Source organism: Lathyrus oleraceus, chromosome 4, assembly GCF_024323335.1.
Source record: "Lathyrus oleraceus cultivar Zhongwan6 chromosome 4, CAAS_Psat_ZW6_1.0, whole genome shotgun sequence".
Lineage (NCBI taxonomy): Eukaryota > Viridiplantae > Streptophyta > Magnoliopsida > Fabales > Fabaceae > Lathyrus > Lathyrus oleraceus.
In genome coordinates, this window is record NC_066582.1 from 69254624 (window position 1) to 69264955 (window position 10332).

The 10332-nt window shown below is 37.3% G+C and overlaps 1 non-coding gene across 1 annotated transcript; it reads left to right on the forward strand.

The window, feature by feature from the left end:
* The first annotated feature begins 987 nt into the window (after positions 1–987).
* On the forward strand, positions 988–1094 carry LOC127077871 (small nucleolar RNA R71). The gene has a single exon (XR_007787638.1). It is a non-coding gene; the product is annotated as a small nucleolar RNA R71 (small nucleolar RNA).
* The last annotated feature ends 9238 nt before the right edge of the window (positions 1095–10332 follow it).

A 10332-nucleotide genomic window follows, 5' to 3' on the forward strand; every position in this document is an offset into this window, starting at 1 on the left:
TATGGCGGGGGTGGTACGTAAGTTTTATCTTTAGGTTCTTCTCCTTTCTCTTGACCTTCCTGGTTTTCAGATTCCTATGGTTCCTTTACTTCGTCCGGGGGCTTGGTATATTCCTTAGAAGTTTTGGGTTCACTCAATCTAGGGTTTGGTGGCTCATCATAAGCGTTCCCACTTTGTAGGGTAATGGCATTGGCTTGCCCTCTCGGATTCTGTTGAGATTGTCCAGGGAATTGTCCTCCAGGTGTGGTTTGAGGGGCTTGGTTTAAAGCTACCTGAGAGATCTGGGTTTCAAGCATCTTAGTATGAGTAACTATTTGGTCAACCTTGGTTCCTAACTGAGTAATCAATTCGTTAACATGAATGTTTTGGTTCATGAACTCCTTGTTTTGTTGGGTTTGAGCAGTGATAAAATTTTCCATAATTTTCTCAAGGCTCGGCTTTGGTGGCACAGGTTGCATAGGTTGATTTGATCTTGGGGCTTGGTAACTAGGTCTCAGAGGTACATTATTTTGGATAGGGTTATTGTTCTTATAGGAGAAGTTCGGGTGATTCCTCCATCCAGGGTTATAAGTATTCGAGTATGGGTTCCCTTGGGTGTAGTTCACTTGCTCGGAGTGGGTTTCGTTTAACAGACTGCATTCTGCAGATTGGTGTCCTTTGGTTCCACATATCTCACAATCCGACGAGACTGCGGCTATAGTATTCGGGTTTATGCACATATGTTCGACTTTGAGGGCTAATGCGTCCATTTTAGCTTGCATCATGTATATAGAGCTTAGTTCATGCACTCCTCCTTGGGCTTCCTTCTTCTCAACTGTCGCTCGTTCGACTCCCCATGATTGATGGTTTTGAGCCATATCTTCAATGAGGGCACTAGCTTCAGGGTAAGGTTTGTTCATCAGCGCACTGCCTGCGGCAGCGTCGATGGTCATCTTAGTGTTATAGTGAAGTCCATTATAGAAGGTTTGAATGATTAACCAATTTTCTAAACCATGATGTGGGCATGCTCGTAACAACTCTTTATATCTCTCCCAAGCTTCGAACAACGATTCTCCTTGGTTTTGGGTAAATCTAGTTATATGGTTTCGAAGAACGGCGGTCTTACTCGGGGGAAAGTATCTAGCAAGGAATACTCTTCTAAGGTTATCCCAAGTCGTAATAGAATTGGATGGAAGGGAATCTAACTATGATAGGGCTTTATCTCTGAGGGAAAAAGGGAATAATCTTAAACGTATTGCCTTAGGAGAAGCTCCATTGGTTTTAAAAGTGTCTGCTAATTGAAGAAAGATTTTTAAATGTTGGTTCGGGTTCTCAGTAGCGAGACCTGCGAATTGTCTTTGTTGCACTAGTTGCAACAGGGATGGTTTAAGTTCAAAATTATTAGTTGGGATGGTTGGGTTTACTATACTAGAACTAGGTTCTTCATTGGATGGTTGAGTGAAATCCTTAAGAGGTCTTTGGTTTTGATCTTTACCCATAGCTCTCTTAATTCTATGAAAGAATAAACGTGCGCGAGCGTAACGTTCAGGTTCTGCCAGAGGATACACTGAGCTTAAACTTCCGGTGCTGCGAGTTCTTCGCATTGACCGGCGAGAAGTAACCTAAGTCTAAACGATATAACAACAGGAAAATGAAATTTGACGAAATTGATCCCCGCCAACGGCGCCAAAAACTTGATGCGTGTTTTTCGCAAGTATACGAACGCGTCAGAGTAATATAAAAGATTGTCGAATCAACAGAGACCAAGTGTCAATATATCGTTATCTATTGTTATGGTGTTTATCTTAGGTAATCAAAATAGGGGTTTTTAGAGTGTGCAATGAAAAGTAAAGCGTTGAATAAAGTTCAATTAATAAAGACAGGGTCGAATGTAATTCACATAATCAATTAACAATCCAAGTACTTGCTAATAGAACTACTTATGGGCAGTGTTTCCTACTTTGAAAAGAACTAATTTAACAGGAACTGTCGCTTTCGCGTATTCAGAACTGAGGTGTACTCCCTGATCAAACCCTCTTATTGTCACTTATAAAAAGGTGCGCATTGCGTTAGAGTAGTAAACCTATTTTTAAGAAATATAGTATCTTGACTAAGTTGAAAAGTATTATAACCTTGATTTCTTAACCAAAAGAGATTCTCACGAACCAGACTCTAAACTTATAAACTGTAGCGGGGTATTCGTTACCATTAGAGATATTGACTAAATCCAAGGTAAACCATACAAGTCGAGTCGCCACCGCACTTCTATTTATCCAAAGGAATGGTTAGAAAGCGAACAAAAACCTAAAAGTTTTATCGAATCAAAAACTAGTAAAAATGTCAGAGATCTGGGTAAGGGGGTTGATTATGCAATGGGAAGGTTTTAAGCACCCAAAACATCCTAGGTACTCCTAGGGAGCCCTTTTCATAAGTGTTGTTCTAGTCTAAAGGGTGTAGGTATATCTAAAGTACTATTTACTAAAAGGAAGGTTAAAAGAAAATGACTCGCAAGGATGTCGCATCCACTGCCTACGTATCTCATCTGAGTATGAGAATCAGAGTCTTCGTAGCTCGGCTACCTATGGGTTAAAAAGAAGTGTGCTCGGTAAGATGTCGCGTCTTATGCCTACGTATCTCATCTGGAATGAGAATTAGAGCAAAACGTAGTTCGGCTAACTAGGGGTTAAGGATTGCCATCTGAACATGGACTTACAAAAGAGGACACCAGTTGTGTCAAAGGAGGGTGGGCAGTGTGTTCAACGTCCTAGCAGTAGGTGTCGCAGCTCGCTGAATCGAGTCTTAGGCAGTTACCTCTTTGCAATAGAACGGACTGACATGCCACAAGATCGGAGACGCACGGAAAGTCTAAAAATGGGAAAACTTTGCTCTAGAGTTGTCATGCAATATGGACCTATGTGTTAGGATTTACAAAGGGGAACATCTACCTAATGTTAGCATGCAAAGAATAGGGGAATTTTACCTATGTCATCATACAAAGGGTTCTACTTAATGGGTGCTACCTAAACGGAACAAGAGTCGACGGATGGAGCGCGGAGAGGAGTTACGGATAAGGGTAGATGGCGATGCCGGAGGCAATCGACTTACAGGTAGATGGCGATGCCTGAGGCAATCGACTTACAAGAGGATGGATGAATGCGTGTTGGTTCTGTTAAGTTTTGAAAATGATTACTCGACGTTGGATCGAGCTTTTGACCTTATTTTGAAATGGTTATCAGATGTTTGTTTTAATTATTGTATTAACAGGTGACTAAAGAAATAAAGAAATAAATATTATACACTTTTGACCCAAAGACCCTATTTTTCTGATTTAGTTAAATAATTAATTAAATTATTATTATTTTAATTATCAAAAATAACTCTAAATTATTCTAGATTAGTCATATGGTCATAACCCCTTAATTATTCTCTCATCTCAAGGACACAAATCCTATAATCCTATTTTTTAATTCAACCAAATAATCAACAATTGCACAAACACACAATATTATAATAATTTAATTAATTCAGACAAAAATAAAAATTGGGGACTTACATTTAGCCTTTTGGGTTGATGTTACCTTGGGCATGTATCTGACAGGAAGACTCCTAATAATATTCTTGACATGATCAGAGGTTATGTAGCTCTTGTTAACGACCTGAAGTTCGGACACAATAATTTGAAACCTTGAGAACATAGTTTCAATGTTCTCATCTTCTTTCGTTTCGAACAACTCATATTACTAAACCAGAAAGTTAGCTTTGGCTTCCTTGATTTGCTGGTTTCCTTAATAAGTAGCACATAAAGATTCAAAGATAGTTTTGGTAGTGGATTTGTCAATGATCTTTATGTACTTAGAGTGAGGAAAATCATCTACAAGAATGCTTCTCACTTTATGATGTTTTCTGTAGATTTTCTTTAAAGCGGATGTGAGGGTTTTTCTATCAACTACCATTCCTACTCCATTCATTAGAATATCAATTACATCTTCAAGAATGACCCGTAACTCATCATCAAGACTTATGATGTGTGTGTACATCTTGCTTTTCCACCATTCAAACTCAACAGAATCTCCACTGAATGTTGGAGGTCTAGCAACATAGTTGTTTCTTTCATATGTACTATAGTCATGATTAACAACACTAAGAGGAACGGGTTGTGGAATAGGATCACCATCACCAAAATGATATGATTCATCTTCAAAATCACTCATGATAAATAAGGAAGTGTTTTTCTTAGGATCTTTTCTGCACCACCGTTAAGTGCTTAGCACATACCTTGCTCTAATGCCAACTGAAGGTGAGAAAAATAAAATAAAGAGGGGTTAATTGTGTTAGTTTTATCTCCTTTTACTCTTTTTCAACTAAAGGTGAGAAGAATACAAGAAATGGGGGGTTGAATTGTGTTGGCTTTATCTCCTTTTAGTCTTTTTCAACTTCTGCTTCTGATGGCTTTCAAACAGATTTTGAACACTTAGTTCAGAGCTTGTCTTAGAAAGGTTGGATTAGCTCCTGAAGGTCCTTATCAAATTCTGAACCAGAATCTGACTTGGAGTATGAGAGTTGACAGCAGCGAAATATTAATAAGCAGAAGAAAGTAAAGTAAGGCAAGAGACACAAGCAGTTATACTGGTTCCTGTCACAACCTAAGAGTAGTATAGTCCCATTACACTTCCAAGAGATTTCCACTATAACCAAACTTATTACAAATGCTCAAGCATACAAGCAAGATACTTGTTTTCTTACATGCACAAGTATAAGAATTCCTTGCTCAACACACAAGTTTGAGACTTCCTTGCTCAATCACACAAGCTCAAGACTTCCTTGCTCAAACTCACAAGTCAGATACTTCCTTGTTTTAGCACACAAGCTAAAGACTTCAAATGCTCAAGAACTAAAGCAATAAACTTTTTACTCTATAATAAACTATTAAGAGATTTAGGTAAATACTATACTTGATATACAATCATAAGTGTAGACAGAATACAACTTAGGAAGACTTTAAGACTTAAGTGTTGGTGTAAGCCATAGAGGCCAATACTTTTGATACTTGTATCAAATTATTTATTAATAATAAAAGGCTTTTTCTTTATTATGTTTGTTTAATAAAGTCCCTAGAATAGCTAGTCCGTTTAATGTATCAAGTGTGACTTAATCATGAGATCCCATTAAACATAAGGACATTATTCTTAAAGTATCCGTAGTCGAGCTATATTGTAAAGTGGAATAACATTAAAGCGTTAAGACTATTATATACATAGACTGATGATCACATCTCATGGATCATGGATAAGGAGTTACCAAGTCTTAAACATAAGTATGAATATTAAGAGTAATATTTATACTGGATTGACCCGCTATGAGAATACTATATAGAATGTTATGCAAAGTGTCATAAGTTATTCTCATGGTGATAATGGTGTATACCACCCTTCGACCTGAAACCACTATGGACCCTAGATGTAGAGTCGAGTGCCTTATTGCTTATCAAACGTTGTCCGGAACTAGATGACCATAAAGACAATTGATGGATACTCCACGAAGCATACTGAGGGACATGAGTGACCTAGATGGAATTTTCCCATCCTACATAACATGATAGATGTCTACGGGCCCAATATTGAACTGGACAAGGATGAAACGGTTTATGCTTTGTGTTTAATATAGACATAAGGGCAAAAGGGTAATTGTATACATAAGTATTATCACAAAAGGATTTGTCAGATCACATGACATTTCCGTGTCTTGGGTAGCAGTGATGTGTTGCTAGATACCACTCACTATTTATCATGCTAAATACATGATTTAATATAATTGCTAATGTCGCGAAAACCTACAGGGTCACACACAAAAGGACGGATTGATGAGAGATAGAGTAAATAAGGAACACCATAAAGTACGGTGCACTTAAGTGAATTGTAGAACATCATAAAGTATGGTGTACTTAAGTATAATACGAAATATGGTAAGGTACCACACGCTTAAGTGATTTTGGCATATTATAAGATATGGGCCACATACACTTAAGTGGGCTTTTTAGCTTGCAACCCACACAAGTGGTTCTATAAATAGAGCCCTTGTGCAGAAACATTTGAGTAGTTGTAATTTCGTTTCTCTCTCTCTCTCTCTCTCTCTCTCTCTCTCTCTCTCTCTCTCACTCAAAGCCTTCATTCGTAGTAGCTAGCACTGAGATTGAAGGAATTTGTTCGTATGGACTGAGTAGAGGCGTTGTCACCATTCAACGTTTGTGATCACTCTGTAGATCTGCATCAAAGGTTTCAATCACCACAAGAGGTAACGATTCTATCACTGATCATGCCCATTCGTAAGGATCACTAAAGGAGAAGTTTTTTAAATTCCGCTGCATTTTGGATCGCAATTCTCCTTCAGTGGTATCAGAGCCACTTACGAAACCATGCATCTGATAGTTGTTTATTTTCAATATTTTCTGTATTAATACGATTAAAAGACAGAATGAATCAAAGAATAAACGAGTAATTAAATTTGGCATCATACGTGTATGATTTGGATGATTGATGTTGACTATGCTTCAGAATCCGACGTTGGTATGGTGAAGCAGCGATACATCGATCGTCCATATGTTACGCAATTGAGATCGATCAAGTTATATATACGATATAAATAATCCTAATGCAAAATACGATATATATAATATATTATTTCTGTTTCGTTCATTCAAACACTCAATGGTTGTTTTCCTTTGAGCGATTAATGGTCATTTGCTTCTTGATCCGACATTAGTATGGTGAAGCAATGACGTGTTGATCAATCATACTGAATTAACAATCGATGTGTGTTTGACTGTATGAAATTGGTGCGTTAGGGTTCATGACGGTACAAGGGTTGTGTTGTCAAAGAGTTATGCGATTAGGGTTGTGACTGCGCAAGAGTTGTGCTTTAAAGTATCAAGTGTTGATGCGAAAATCAGCGGAACCCCCGGCTAAGTCTGCATAGTGTAATCGGTCGCCGAAATTTAAATTGGTTTATTTAATTAATATAATTTAAATTAATAATAATAATGTGTTTATTATTATTGTCTTGTGGTGATCGGTTATGGCCTTAGTTTTCCTTTATTTTGTTTTGGGATTTTAAAATACGACATGCGTGTCGTGCCTCTCTTTTAATCTCTTAATGTAACTTTTTTTCTCATCTCACTCCCTCGTATGTAAAACGGGTTTCTTTTATATAATGTAATATTATGAAGAAAGAGAATAATACAATATCAAAGGAGGACACCCCTTGAAGATCTTGCTTGGAGAAGCTTAGATCGTTACTAGGATAACTTAGGTTCTCTCATTGGCTTGGGAGAACAATTGTGCTAGGGTCCATAACTGTTTCATTTTGTATGTATGTTGATGCATGTGAGAGACGATTTATATGATAAATAAGTCGGGTAGATCAGAATTGTTGTAAATTCCATCAAATTAAATATTAAGTTTATGCTTTCCAAGTTTTAGCACTCATCAAGACCAGTATCAAATAATGTAGGTTTCGCCTACGCGAGGTGCATGTTCTATATTAGTAAGGTGCGATGGGATAATTTTAATATCCAATTGCTAAAACAATGGGTCAAACTTAACTAAACAAATTATAATAAGATTATATATGTTTAGAAGCAATAGTTGGAAATGATCCATATGATGGATTTGAATAAGGAGTTATTCACCCAACTAAAATATTCGAGAGTTGTATTAGATACAATTGGAAGGAGTTCCTGCCTAAATAGCCTAGTTTTATGTAATCCTCTTACGCGGATTTAAAACAAAGTGAAACGTGGATCTCGACCCACTAGAAAATATTCCAACAGGATTTTCCGAATCAAATGGTGAGGATCATTTGTTTTGAGTAAAATAGTGGGAGCATATTTAATTAAAGGCCTAATTAAATATGTTATTGATACTTATATTTTCATTATTTTCATGTAGATTACCATGACAATAAACACCTCTAACAATATTTTATGATCAATCCTTGATAAGGAAAAATTGTCTGGGACAAATTTTCTGGATTGACACCGAAATTTGAGGATTTTCCTCAAACATGATAGAAAGCTGTATGTCTTGGAGAAACTTATTCCTGAAGAGGAACCCCCTAGTTATGCACCTAGGGAATAAAGAGATGCTTATAAGAAACATGTCGATGATGCTAATGAAACTGCTTGCCTCATGCTAGCTACTACGAACTCAAAGTTGCAAAAGCAACATGAGAACATGGCAGCGTTCGATATGATCTAACACCTGAAGATGCTCTATCAAGAGCATGCAAGGCATGAAAGGTTTGAAGTTTCAAAAGCCCTTTTTCAAGGCAATCTAGGTGATGGAGCCCCTGTAGGTCCCCATGTGCTTAAGATGATTGGGTATGTGGAGAACCTTGAAAGGTTGGGTTTTCCCCTCGGAAAGGAACTTGCGACTGATTTGATCTTGCAATCGTTGCCAGATAAATTCAGTCAATTTGTCCTTAATTTCAATATGAATGATATGGACAAATCTCTTCCTGGACTGCTAGCCATGTTAAGAACTGCTAAGCAGAATCTGACGTCAAAAGGGAAATCCATTCTGATGATCGGAAATGAAAAGAGACAAAATAAAAGACCCACTAAGCAGGGTGATAAAGGAAAAAGCAAGGAAGTTGCCAAACCCAAACCCATTGCTTCTGCTTTGAAGCCTAGTGGAGGCATAACAAAGGAAGGCACATGCTTCCATTGCGGTAAGACCGGACATTGAAAGAGAAACTGCCTAAAGTACCTGGAAGATAAGAAGAATGGAGTAGAGACTTCAACTTCAGGTATTTTTGTTATTGAAATTAATTTATCTACTTCTGCATTATGGGTATTAGATACTAGATGCGGTTCTCACATTTGTACCAATGTAGAGGGGCTAAAAAGAAGTAGAGATTTGGCAAAAGGTGAAGTTGACCTACGAGTTGGAAATGGAGCAAAGGTTGCTACTTTAGCCGTAGGAACTTATGTATTGACTTTACCTAGTGATTTAATAATTCAGTTAGAGAACTGTTATTATGTACCTGCAATTAGCAGGAATATTATTTCTGTTTCTTGTTTAGACAAGTTTGGATTTTCATTTATAATAAAGAACAATTGTTGCTCCATTTATTTGAATGATATATTTTATGTTGTTGCACAAATGAACAATGGACTATATGTCATTGATCTTGAAATGCCTATTTATGACATTAATACTAAAAGGATGAAACCTAATGAGTTAAATCCAACTTACCTTTGGCATTGTGGATTAGGCCACATAAATGAGAAACTAATTTCCAAACTCCATAAAGATGGACTCTTGGACTCTTTTGATTATGAATCATATGAGACATGTAGGTCTTGTTTAATTGGAAAGATGACAAAGTCTCCATTCACAGGAAAAGGTGAAAGAGCTAATGATCTTTTGGCCCTCATACATACTGATGTATGTGGACCACTGAACATACCAGCCAGAGAAGGTTTTCAGTACTTCATCATATTTACTGATGATTTCAGTAGATATAGTTATGTGTATTTAATGAAACACAAATCAGAGTCCTTTGAAAAGTTCAAGGAATTCAAGAATGAATTACAAAACCAACTAGGTAAGAATATTAAAACTCTTCGATCAGATCGAGGTGGTGAATATTTAAGCCTAGAGTTTGATGACCATCTGAAAGAGTGTGGGATCCTATCCCAACTTACTCCTCCTGGAACACCCCAATGGAACGGTGTATCTGAGATAAGAAATCGAACCTTGTTAGATATGGTCTGATCCATGATGAGTCACGCCGATCTTCCAAACTCCTTTTGGGGACATGCACTATTGACAACAGCTTACACATTTAATTGTGTTAGATCCAAAAAGGTTGAGAAGACACCATATGAGATATGGAGTGGTAAGAAACCATATATGTCATACATGAAGATTTGGGGTTGCGAAGTTTATATGAAACGACAAATTTCAACTAAGCTTTAGCTCAAATCTGACAAATGCTTATTTATTGGGTATCCTAAAGAAACAAGAGGGTATTACTTCTACAATCCTTCTGAGGGCAAAGTGTTTGTCGCTCGAACTGGAGTTTTCCTAAAAAAGGATTTTATTTCTAAAGGAATTAGTGGGAGGAAAGTAGAGCTTGAAGAAATTCAAGAATCACAAAGCATTGATACACCTATGGAGACATTAGAGCAGGAAACACAAGTAGTTGTGGAAGAGCAACCTGCTCAAGTAGAACAAGACCAACGTAGGTCAAGCAGGATACGTCACCTACCTGAGAGAAATGGATATCTCATAACTGATCAAGGTGATGTATTACTCATGGATCAAGATGAGCCTGTGACATACAAAGAGGCCA